The sequence below is a fragment of the Furipterus horrens genome, unplaced genomic scaffold, assembly GCF_987537825.1.
Source record: "Furipterus horrens unplaced genomic scaffold, mFurHor1.1.pri manual_scaffold_7, whole genome shotgun sequence".
Lineage (NCBI taxonomy): Eukaryota > Metazoa > Chordata > Mammalia > Chiroptera > Furipteridae > Furipterus > Furipterus horrens.
The window spans coordinates 92874859-92887335 of NW_028327177.1; the positions used below are offsets into that span (position 1 = coordinate 92874859).

Here is a 12477-nt window from a genome sequence, read left to right on the forward strand (position 1 = left end):
CAGCGCTGCCTGAGAGGCAGAGCTGACGACTGAGAGCAGTGCAGACCTTTGCAGTGCGGTGTACACAGAGTGCACAGAACTCTAAACTGCTCCAGACTGTGGCCACCTCTGAACTCCCAGCAGACAGCACAGCATGCGGCACACAGGGAAGACCGAGGACTGGTCCTTAAGGATACCGGCTCTGCAGGTGTAGGCTCAGTGCCACCATAGAAACCGCTGGACCCTGGCCAAGCAATCCAATTCCTATATGCTCCAGTTTCTTTATCTGTAAATTGGGGATAAGGCTGGAAGGTGAGTGCAGGGCTACTCAAAGGTTAAACGTGATAACACTTCTTCAGCACTGAGACCTTTGGTCGGTTTTTATTAAATGCTAGTATTCTTACCACCACTGATTCCAGCGTGCTTTTATCAAGCGTGAAATAAAAGGACAAAGGAAGAAGGAAAAAGAAACCTTAGCTGTTAAAGGTGGTGTTTCCTCTCAGCCTTGACTGCCTAGGTGAGCTGACAGCAGCAGTATCCTATGAAAGGGCACTCCAAGGTCACCCCACAGCGCAGAGTTCGGTCATCTGAACCCAGAACCCATTGGCAGACCCAGTGCTCACTGACATCCCAGGTGGGCTTTGCAGTCTTTCCCCATCCTGCCTTCTATTCCAGCCTGATAAACCACGGCTGAATTGTAGGCCTCAGCTGTTCCAACAAGAGGGCACCCTGAACCAAAAATAGGCAGTTTACCCCTTTCATTAGTTTCACAGTCAAAACCTAGCCCAGATGTCACTCATTCCTGAGGCCATGTTGAGGGGGACCATCTCAGTCAGCTGCCTAGAATGGGGGTCATGTTTCCAGGGATACAACAGTCCTTCTATCCATACAGCAGAGCGCAGACTGTGCACTTTGGTTCAGGTGCCCAGAGATGCCTGGACATGATCAAGAGGGCCTGGCTGGCTTCTCTCCCCCTACTCAGGGCTTCTCTCCACGGCCCTGAACCAACAAAGGACAGGACTCACAAGCAGGTGACTCACTCCTCTGATGATAATGGATATCTATGGCCAAGTCCACTCAAATCCTTCCTCCCCTTCTCCCAGGCATGCGGCTTCCTACTAGATTACCCTTCCCAGCCTCCCTTGAACTTTGGTGGTGTGGTCGCCTCACCAATTAACAGTGAGCACAAGGAAGCATGCCATCACTCTGGGGCCCTAGGCAGTGGGTGTGTCTCATCCAAACACTCTCCCCACTAATGCCCGCTGGAACCCCCGACATCAGTCACTTAGCCTTGACTTGACGTAGGAGAGGCCAGGCAAGGTGATAGAAGGAACCTGGGTCCAAGAATAGGGTGCCCCACCAACCTTAAGACTGAAAAAAGACCAATGCTCTTTAAATCACTTTGTCACAGAGTTTAGCTACAACAAGAGGATGTTCTGGGCCTTGAAGACCTGGAGTCACATGGGACTATTTGTATGGGGAAGGCAAAATACAGGCCCATAATAAAATAAGACTGGATTGGAACATTGGAGTCAACTGGATTTCCGATTCTTTTTCCTGCTCATGAACCAATAACAAAGCACCATCTGAGTTAACGATTTTTACACATCACTATGTCAGGGCTCAGTTAATAAAAAGTTCACTCAGGAGGCCTTTTTATGTTAGTAATTTTTCAAGAGATGATACAACAAACCAAGAGTGACAAATGATGTTGGCATTTGAGGTGAAAACTCAGTGTGTTGTGGAAGAATCTGAGGCCCTAGCTGGATTCGGCAAAAAAGAGTGCCGGTGTCTGCCATGAGCAAGGCATGGGGAGTGGAGACGTGGTAAGGAAGGTGACCGTGCAGGTTAGCAATGTCCTACTCTGCGCATGGCATGGGAGCAGAGATTTCTCTGCCACAGAACTTAGTAAACATCCCCACACCCCTGATGTGAGAGTTCTACTATAGGCTCTTACACATCCTTTATGCATGCATAACCTCAGACTTTATATTTCCTGCTCTGCCAACTACTCCTTCTGTTCTCTCTCACTTGCTCCACAATTTCTGCCTGGAATAAGTGGAACAAATTATTTCCTAAATATTTTTATTTTGGTACAGAGTTTTTGGTGGACTTTCAGCTCAAGGATACTATGGTGGTGTACTGCTTTGTAATTTATCCCAAACATCATCCTATTTTCTGGTTAAGAGGCATCCTTTATTTAAAATTTGCATCATCACCCAGTGGGCTTTCTTTACAATGTCACTTTTTAAAAAACTGTTATCACCTTTTAGAATTACTTTGTATCTAGCAACAAAGCCACACTTGGACTAAAGGAGATGGGCATATTAAAGGGTCTAGTACTTAGTAAGTCTCCTCCTACTTAGTATTACTGGAAAGCCTCGAAAAGCTAGAATAAGGATTCTAACCTTGTTAGAAAGGTTAAAGAAAGAAGGGGGGGACACCCCATAATGGTCCAAGCAGTGCATTCTAAACTAGATTTTTTACCTCAAAGCCACAGGTCCCTGCACTCACTCATTCTGTTGCTACCACTCAGTTGTCCTGGGCAACTAGCAGAACAAGGGCCCCAGGGACTGAGCATGGGGTGGAGGAGCCCAGAGCCCGGCCACTGGGAGATGTGGGTAAACCCCTGCGAGAGCTCATAAGGCCTCAGCACAGGGGCGTCTGTCCCTCACTCAGAGCTTCCAGCCACAACTGCTCTGAGAACATGTCCAGCTGAAATAATAAACGCTAGCTGTGGACAGAGGTCTTTGTCACCTTTTGACTCCAGATCAGTCTGTCACGTAGCAAGTCCACCTCACCTGAAAACATAGCTCACAGCAAACCCTGTGCACACGTGTGCAGCCCACAGGGAAGCCCTTGGGGAGAGCAGTGAGGGCGGAGGAACCAGGCGGGAAAGACTCCTAAGTGCCTCCTCTCTTCACAACAATCGCAACCAAACCGTGAGAGCAGTTCTGTTATCCAGACCTCCCCTCTGGGCCTGGGCCTGTGCCATGGCCTCATCTCAGGAACCCTCAGCAACCCTTTGAGGGTGGCTTTCAAGGTTAATCCCATTTTACAGATGAGAACAAAGGCCCACAGAGGCACTTGCCAAAAGTAACATAGGAGAGCCTCGATTTAAACCCAGTTTCCTCATTGCCAGAGCCCAGACTGGCCCTCCCTACTTCTCTGGATACACGTGATGTCACACTGGCTCCATGAGGCAAGTGCAGTGTGACTCTCATTTCACAGAGGAGGAGGCTGAATACCAGGAAGGAACCTTCCTCCAGGCCCCATGGCCAGGAAGCACTCGTGCTTGGGAGGGGAACCGAGGCAGAAGCTCTGAACTTCTAACTGCCCAGTCATTCCTGCCATCCCTGAGCGACAAGGTTCTGGGAGGAAAGTGTGGGGGATGACAGCATGAAGAGTGAAGTACAAAGCCTGGGAGATACAAGCAGGAGTCACAGCTGGGTCACTTTAGTGACCCCCTTGTCTCACCATGACTCTCTCAGCTTCCGCTGCACCCGCAGAACTGGGGGCTCTGACTCTGTCCCTGCATCTGGGAGACCGGCCATGCAGGCCTCACTCCCGGGCATGGAAATCAGGGCACACAGCTCTGCCCTAATCTATTAACACATTGCACGAGGGACACGTAAAATTATGTTTTTTGCAAACTGTGCATAGAGTGCTCTTATCTTTCATAATAACGATGAAGAATACATTCTAAGGTAAGAAAATCATAGTTTCATAAAGAAAATTCAAAGTAGTTTTCAATTTATAGCGATTTTACGTAACAAAACTATCCACATGCATATTTCAAAAAATTGCCTGCTCCTGCCATAATACGTCAGCACTAAACGCCCTCGTACAATGTGGTAACCTGTGTTTTCCCTGGAAAATAGAAATTAGGGTACTCATAAGACTAAAAGTTAAATAAGGAAAGCTCAATTTGTCCTATTCATCTATCTGTTCTTATATCCAAAAAACAACTTCCTAACTGCCTACTGAGTGCCAGGCCTGGCACTGAGTACAAATTATGCTTTTAAGTAAGAAAATAAGTTAAATTGGCTTTAAAACACTCCACAAAGAGATGACATTATTATAATGAAAACCAGCACCCCACCACCCAGGGTAAGATGTTGAAGATCTTTTAAGGAAAAAAAAAGGGGGGGGGGTCTTTTTGTCTTTTGTCTCCCTCATGCTAGGCCATGTTTCCAGAGGGGTCCCCCCCCTTTTATGATTAAGACTAAAAGTTAAAAAATAATGATGACGATGAATAGGATAGGCATTCGCCCTTCCATTGCAAACTTGTAGAAGTTGAGCCTTTTTACAAAATGAGATCAAGGTGATTTCCTTGGTTTGAAAGGGGCAGGACCAGTTTGCAGGTTCCCCCACCCCAGACCCCACCTTATGTTATAACTCAGACACGCCTGTTACAGAAATGGCAGCCTGCCCAAAGACTGTGAAGTCATAAAAGGAGCAAAACTCGCAATTTAAAGTCTTAAAAGGAACCAAGTTGAAGGAAATTCCAAATAATTTATAACTGCTGGCTCTCACCATTATTAACAGAAAGTGGATGCAGTTGGAGGAAAGGAAATTCTCAAAGGACTGATATGAGGGCATGATCCCCACTTTATCTATACGTATTGTCACTTTTGGGACAGTTCCTCCCTGTATCAGCTCAGCAGAAGGCTTGAATTTGTACCCTCATATTTGGACCTTTACCCTACAATTACAGGAGACCTGCAGATACACATGTACCCAAACGTAATGCAGTAACGGAGCTCTTGCAGCCCAGACATGGGGCTCCTCCCCACTGGTGGAATTCCACACCAATACCCACGTGTAAAGAGCATGGGCACAGGGGCAGAACTGAACCCACTCAAACAAAGAGGCGCTCACTTGCTGCAAATAATAGGTACCCAAGTAACCCGAGGTCAGGGACACTAAGTCAGTTAGTGATGGAGCAGTGAGAGTTCAGAGGCCCTGTCTGGTGGTCAGAGAAGCCAGCTACCCCTCCCAAGCACAGCCACTTCCTGGCCCTGGGACTGGGATGGGTCCCTTCCCTGCTCTGCTCTCCACCTCATCTGTGAGATTGTCAAAACTGGACTCACCTCATCAAACTGCTGTGAGATAATGTAGTAACACAGGTAGCATTCTGCCAGACCAGGGTTCCCCTGTATCAGTGGGGACTGTTACAACTATTATGATAGGATATAATATTATATGCACATACAAGTTTGGGGACTAACGGTGCCCCATTAGCACTGTGAGCACTCTAGACTGCTCAGAGCCAAATACCCCAGAACTCACCCTTCCAACACAGACAAGCATTCCTTCTGCTAAAGACCACAAGAACCAGCCCATCAGGGACCCAGGATTAAAGCTGATAGAATCAAGATGTTCTCTGCTCAGTGGGCTGCTAAATGAACCAGCAGCCTGCTAAAATCTGCAGGCCACCCCAACTCCTCCAGCAGATTCCTGAGTAGTCTGCAGGGGCCAAGCCTGGCCACTGCTGACAGAAAATTAAATGCAAGGTCAATACATTCAATTTGAAGCACAAAATATTCAAGAAAGTTCCCTAACATGACTTCTTTTTCTAATGAGGGGAGGGAGAGGCTTGGGTACTAAAGTGATCTTTAACCATGAAAGTAGTTCATCACTATAACTTAATGGGGGGAGGGGGGTGCGGCAGCATGCTGAAAACAACTTAAATGCCTTTCTGTGAAAAAATGCTTACATAAACTTTACAGAACGTTCAGAAGACAATAACAGGCTGCTGTGAAAAGAATGAGAAAGATTTGTTTGTTTCAATAGGAATAGACAGGCTTCCATGGTATATTAAGGGAACAGGACAATTTGTAGAAAACAATAGATCATGGAATTCTACCTCTGAAAAGGCATAACTCTGCGTCTGAACAAAAAAATCTGGACGCCTGCGCACTAGACTGTGCTCACTGGCTCTCTCTGGGAAGGTGGCCTGGGGTGATGGCGAAAGATGGGCTTTCTTTTTTTGCTATTATGTGATCCTGTGTTGTCTGAATTTTTGTAACTTAAACTACATACATTACTTTTATAATAAATTTTGACACACATCTCCAAAAAGAAAGAATCATAGTAACAGATATGTTCAAGAACTTTTCATTTGAACAAAATTGCTCACCAGGCTCTACAGGCCTGATGTGAGAAGACTTACATGTAAGTTTTGATCAAATGATAAAAGCAATGTGTGTGGTAAGTTTGCATCTGAGTCAAATGGTGGTTGGGAGAGTTTCATAATTAGGCTCATATATGCAGAGACAATCCCTCAAAGAGACAGGAACAGGTCACCAACACAGTGCACTTGCTCCTGGATAGAGGAGTGGGGGATGGTGGGTGGGGGTGAGGGTTGGGAGGGAGCCAGCCAGTCTCTCACCTTTTCACTCTGCATATGATTTTTACTTTTATGATTTTTACTATGTGTGACGCTTCCGATCAAGAAACAAATATATGGAGGCTTTGCAGATTTGCAAGGCTGTCTTTCCGGAGATCTTTCTCGGCTTTCACACAGTGACCATCCACATGCCTTCCCATTCCTCAGCGAGATGCAGCCATCCTGGACAAGCGGTCTTCCTGTGTGACTTCAAACAGCTTGCCAGGATAGTGGAAGATGTTGAAGATTACATTGCAAGAAGATGGCGTCATTTCGTTTTGAGCATGTTTTTCAAGCCAACCAATCAAACCAACCAAACAGGAAAAAAGGAAAAAAACCTTCCTGATGCCTTCACACCCCCTGCTTCCCCAGCACCATGAGAGTGCTCTTCCTAGGATGTGGAGGCTCAGCCTCTTGGTTATACGTGACATTCATTCTCACAGCTGCTATATGAGGTACCACTGTTAAAAAACAGATAAGCAGATAAACTAAGCCCTAACTCACATAGCTCATAAGTGGTGACGTTGGGATTGGAATTTAGGCCATCCAACTCCAGAACCAGCTGTTGAACATTCAGCCTGGAGACCAGGATAGGGCTGTAAAGGAAGAGGCCCATACACAGACATAATGGTATTACAAAGGCTTTCCAAACTGGCCAAAGCCAACAAGGAAATAAATGCTGAGCCTTACATCACCCTCCTAAAAGAGATTTATCACTGTGCCCTGAACTCTGTCCCATGATAAACAGTCATGACAGTGAGATAAACAGACAAGCACATAGCAGGTCAGCTCTGCTGCTAAAATGGGAACATACTCTAACTTTCCTAAGGCATACTGTCCAAGTGCAGGGCAAGAAAGTGACACAGGCTAAATATCCATCACCCCGACCACAGCCGCTGCCGTTACTGCACACAGACAGCCCAGTCAAATGTCTTCACTGCCAGTTCTCCATCTAAGGAATCCTGTGTGTGAGTCGGAAGCTGCTCGCTGCCTCAGCAAGAACACCAGCTCCGATTAAACTTGGCTCCGAAGAGCGCATTCTCAAACCTGGCCCTCTCCTCCTGCCTCTTGGGCCACTTACTAGGATTTTCCCCCCTTAAATCAACTCACTTTTTCTTTTTTCCCCAAGACTAATTTTTTTTCTACAAACACAGACAAGCATTCCATCTGCTAATGACCACAAAAACTAGCCCATTAGGGTTAAAGCTGGAAAGCTGGAATTTGTGTGTGATAATACATTACTGTTACAATTTTAAAATGTAGGTCATGTAACACCTTGAGTACCACATCTTAGAAAGGGCTGCACTAGATGTTAGCTGGTTTCCTGAAGTCTTGGGATTTCTGTGGTCAAATAAACTGGGGACATATGGAGCTGAACAATTTTAAGCAGCTGCAGGAATTCTCAGAGCCTTTAAAATACAAATGTACTTTGACAATCTCCAAGACAGCCCTAGGGTGCCACACAGCATTTCTCAACTTTATTTTGGACTAAGGAACTTGTTTTAATACCATCTCAAAAGACACTAACATTCTCCAGAAGATGCTTTGGATTATTCTACCTTAAATCACCCTTCTCCCGAACACTTCGATAGGCTGGGGGATGACATTTTTTTAAAACAAGCAGGTATGGGGGTGAAAGAGACAGGCCAAAGGCACAAAATGAGGGTGACAGGAAAGAAATTACAATCTACAACTGTTTCAGTGGCAGTGATTAAGAAACTAAAAATTTGATATTTGGAATCAACAAGTTTTGCAGATAAATGACGATAAAAGCAGGCTCTCAAAACATCGTTCCTAATTAAGGATGCTAAAGGGAAGCACAGCCCTTAACCATGGGTTTATGAAATTCTGGTGATAGCCCACTCACTTAAAGACCACACTAAGAAACATCTTATTGTTCAGGGCAAACTATAATTCTGAAACACAGGCAATGATTTAAAGGAATCCAGGCCAAAACCAGTCTCCTCCTCCTTGGGTTTGCTTTAGAGCTTCCAATGACAAAATCTTCATCCCCAGCCAATGCGTTGCCAAGTGGGAAGAGTCAGAGATGGAACCAGTAATTTGGACCACCACTTAAGATGGCAGAAAGAGGAAGTCGTCCTGATGTGGGTAATTGGAATATCAAGTTATGGGAACAGGGGAAACCTCCAGAACTCCCACCCAGCTGACATTTAGCTCTTAACTTCCTGTGAGGGGTTGAGGAAGAACTTAGTAGAAGTTAATAAAATTGATTTCTATGAAGACTGAAACATATCCAATTAGCATCCCTAGTGCTACTTAAGGATAAAATATGCATAAGCATAGCAGTAACAGCAATGAACCACATAGTTTGCTGATTAAAACCACTCTCTAGACTTCTGTGTAGTACTGGATCCAAATCTGAGATTTAGTCACCTGTAATGTAAGTGTCCTAGGGACAAGGTCAGGCTCTGTCTTTAGCATCATTGTGATTTGAGTACTTCGTATGATGCCTGTCACATAGTTGAAAGGGGAGAAAGGAGAGCGACTGCCCTGTACTACCCAACCAACAACCACCCACCACCATCAATAATAACCTACCGATCAACAGCCAACCTAACCAGAAACCACTAGTCAACAGACCTACCAAACCAGCACCCACCACTCAACGAATTATCAAACTCGGCTGGACTGGTCCTTAACAACACTCTCCCCCAAAATACACTCTCCCCACCCCAAACCTGGCTGATCACCTCTAAACTGATCCCAGCCCAGCAGTCATCCATGAACGTCAGGCCCCCCATTACTGACCACACCATCTAAGCCCACATGTCAAAACTCTTCCCAAATCCTCCCACTGGCGCCAGCAGGGCCACCCATATCTCTCAGGCACAACTCCTTCTCAGGGTACAAAACACTTTGAAAGCTGGTTAGGGCAGATGGCGGTATTGGCCCCCAAATTTCAGAAAAGATAAATAAATTGAAGGCGATGAATGTTTTATTAAATGTCTGAATTTAAATTTTTATCTTTTCCACTAATTGCTAAACTTAGTATTCACAAAAACTGTATTATTTATACTTGAAAATAAGTACAGGTTAGTTTTGTCACATCTCAAGAATTCCCAAGTGTGCAATACAGACGCTAAGAAATCAATCAACTATAAAATAAAGTAGTCATGGCCAAATAATACAACGAAGCACAAATATTAATAAAAGCAAGACATTCTAAAAAAATATTCAAATTACTTTACAGCAATACATGCAAACACTTTTTTTTTAAGTGTAAGAGGTAGGTGTGTTTTATTGTATTTGCTATGATAAGTTCAGGGCCTAAGGTCTTAAAACATTCTAGCATTCTGGACAAAGTCCGAACTCAGCAGGGTCACCATGCCCCTCACAGCTGACCTCTGTCTGTCTTCCCACCTTGCCCTCCCCCACCATGCTCCTGCTGCTGGCAGAAAATCTGAGTGTATGAGCCTCCAAATCTCTGTACAAGCTGCTCCCTCTATTTAGAACACCCTCCTCTCTGCCTTTCACTTGCCGGCTCTTTCTTAGCCATCCTTGAAGATTCAGCTCTTCCCTTTCCCTTTGGCATCATGCTTTATCATAACTGTAAAAGAATATCTCACAAAGTAGATAGAGTGGAACTTCCCACAAGATCAACCACAAAGCTAAATGTCCAGGACGTGTAGCAACACATGCCACCATCCTCAATTGCCCCACATCTTCCTATGACTGAGTGTAAGTCAGGGGCTCTCGCAAAAGAAGCGAGTGTGTGTGTGTGTGTAGCAGGGGGGAATGGAGGGCAGTCTATGAACTTTAATAAGAAAAAATGTTAACTTTTTTTTTAAGGAGACAAAAATGGGACATTTATTCATAATTCAAAAAATAAAAATAAAAAAAAAGGCTAAGCAATAGGGTAAGAAATTAAATGTAAACCATGAATTCCACCAAAGCCCCATTTCTCCAAGGCTACATGGTCAAATGGAATCTCTGGAGACAACACCTGGACAATAGAGGATCTGTCAGCGATCCCTCGGGTCTGGACTCCTTCTGCATCTTCAGTCATCTCTCTCTTTCTCCCTCTGTTGCCCTTGGGTGGACCCTGAACAAAACATCAGTCCATGCTAATCAGCTGTCCCATCAAATCCTGGCCATTGAGTCCCTCCATAGCTGCCTGGGCCTCTGAGCATGGTTCAGACTCAGTGAGAGTATACTCCTTCACATATCCCATGTGCCTGTTTAGGTTGAGGTGGATGTTTTTTATTTCCCCGTGCTCTGCAAATTTGTCATGAATGTCTTTTTGGGTGGCTTCCTCGTGGACTCCAGTGATGAAGAGAATCCAGCTTCAACAGAGTGTTACGGTCCAGGTTCATGTCCATCCTGCTCCATGCTGTCATAATCCTCACACATCTGCCCTCGAGACCCGCTGGAGCCAAAGCCTTCCATTTCCTCACTTTTTCTCTCAGTTTGTGGATGCCTTGGTCCCCATTCTCATCCATGGCAAAATCTTTGCCTCTAGCTTCATGAAACCCAGCACATCTGCCATCTTGCCTTGGTTGTCAAAAAAAGTTAAATCTTTGCTTTTAGTAACCCCTAACTAAAATGTAGCATATCTTTCCATTATGAATGTAGGCCGTAAAACACAGGCGGATTATTAGCAACACCTGTGAGATTTTGTCACCAAAGAAATCAGATCTTTTCCCATCACATTAGTGTTGGCCATATATCACTACACCAAAATTATGATAGTCATTAGACTTGCTACTAGATCTTGTTATTAAAAATTTTAATACTAATGTCCATTAATTACTATATCCCAAAAATTTATTTTTGAAAATTATATTTCAATATAACACCACATATATTACTTGGACTCTGTTTAAGACAACAGAAAGAGGGGAAGGCATCCTGATGTGGGCAGTTGGAATATCAAATTATGTGAAGAGGTAAATCTGTTTCACAAGAATGTACTCTTCAGAGAGCCAAAGAGGTCCAAAACACACTAAATAAAGAACCAAGCCATGTAAAGACTTCAGTGATGGACTGGTTTTGTTAAATGGACCACAGATCAGTGGGACTGTCCCTGATGGGATAAGCCTCAGTCACCTTTCACAGGGACCCTGGGAAGTCACTACATACGGATGTGCCCCCCAATCGGGCCCACCCATCACCACCACCCAAGTTATCCTTTCAGGCCATAAATGCAATCATATCTGTTACTGCCAGCTTGAACACCTTCTATTATTCCCTTTGGTCTACAACAGGGGTTGGCAAACTTGTTCTGTTAAGGGCCAGATAGTAAATATTTTGGACTTTGCGGGCCATACAGTCTCTGTAGCAATTGTTCAAATACACTATCATGGTGAGAAAGTGGCCACAGACAGACACTATGCAAAAGAATGGGTGTGGTCTAGGTTCCAATAAAGCTTTATTTACAAAAACAGGGCCAGATCTGGCCCACAGGCCATAGTTTATATTACAGCACCACTGTCTAATAGCACCATTGTTCAACAGAACTTTCTGTGGATGATTGAAATGTTTTACATGTACACTGTCCAATACAGTAGCCACATGCCACACATGGCAACTGAGTGCTCCAAATGTGGTTAGTGTGACTAAGGTGCTAACTTATAAATTATATTTAACTTTAATTAATTTAAACTCAACTGGCCACGTGTGGCTAGTGGATAGCACAGTCAAAGTGAAACTCTTTGGCATCCTCCTTTTGAGGCTCTACACAACCTGGCCAACATCACAACGCATGACCCCAGCCTCACCAAGGGCAGTCAGTGGGTGGTCCCAGGCACTCTCACATTCCTGCACTTCCCACTCTGGGCTCTTCTTTGCCCTAGCAGTTCTGCAGCCCAGAACATCCTTTGTCTCTGAATCTGTTTCTTTAATCCCACTGTTCACCCATCCCCCTTGGCTACAGCCTTCCCTGACACCCCAGATGAAGTGTGCTGCTCATGACGCCTATCTGGGAGGCAGCCTTGACCTATAAAACATGCCATGGCAACTTGTGTACACGTTCTGTCTTTTTCCCTTCACTCTAAGGTATTTAAAGATGAGGTTACGTCCCCAGCACAGGGCCTTTAAAATTAATAAGAATTAACTAAATTTGTAAAATGAACACACTTTGATTATAG

General features: G+C 44.7%; 1 protein-coding gene and 1 pseudogene across 5 annotated transcripts in view; both read right to left on the minus strand.

Moving 5' to 3' along the window:
* The window catches only part of FLNB (filamin B), a 142132-nt gene that overhangs the window by 93273 nt on the left and 36382 nt on the right, over nucleotides 1-12477 (minus strand). The gene's annotated exons all lie outside the window — the stretch shown is intronic.
* Nucleotides 10236-10877, minus strand: LOC150004796 (RNA-binding protein 8A pseudogene; annotated as a pseudogene).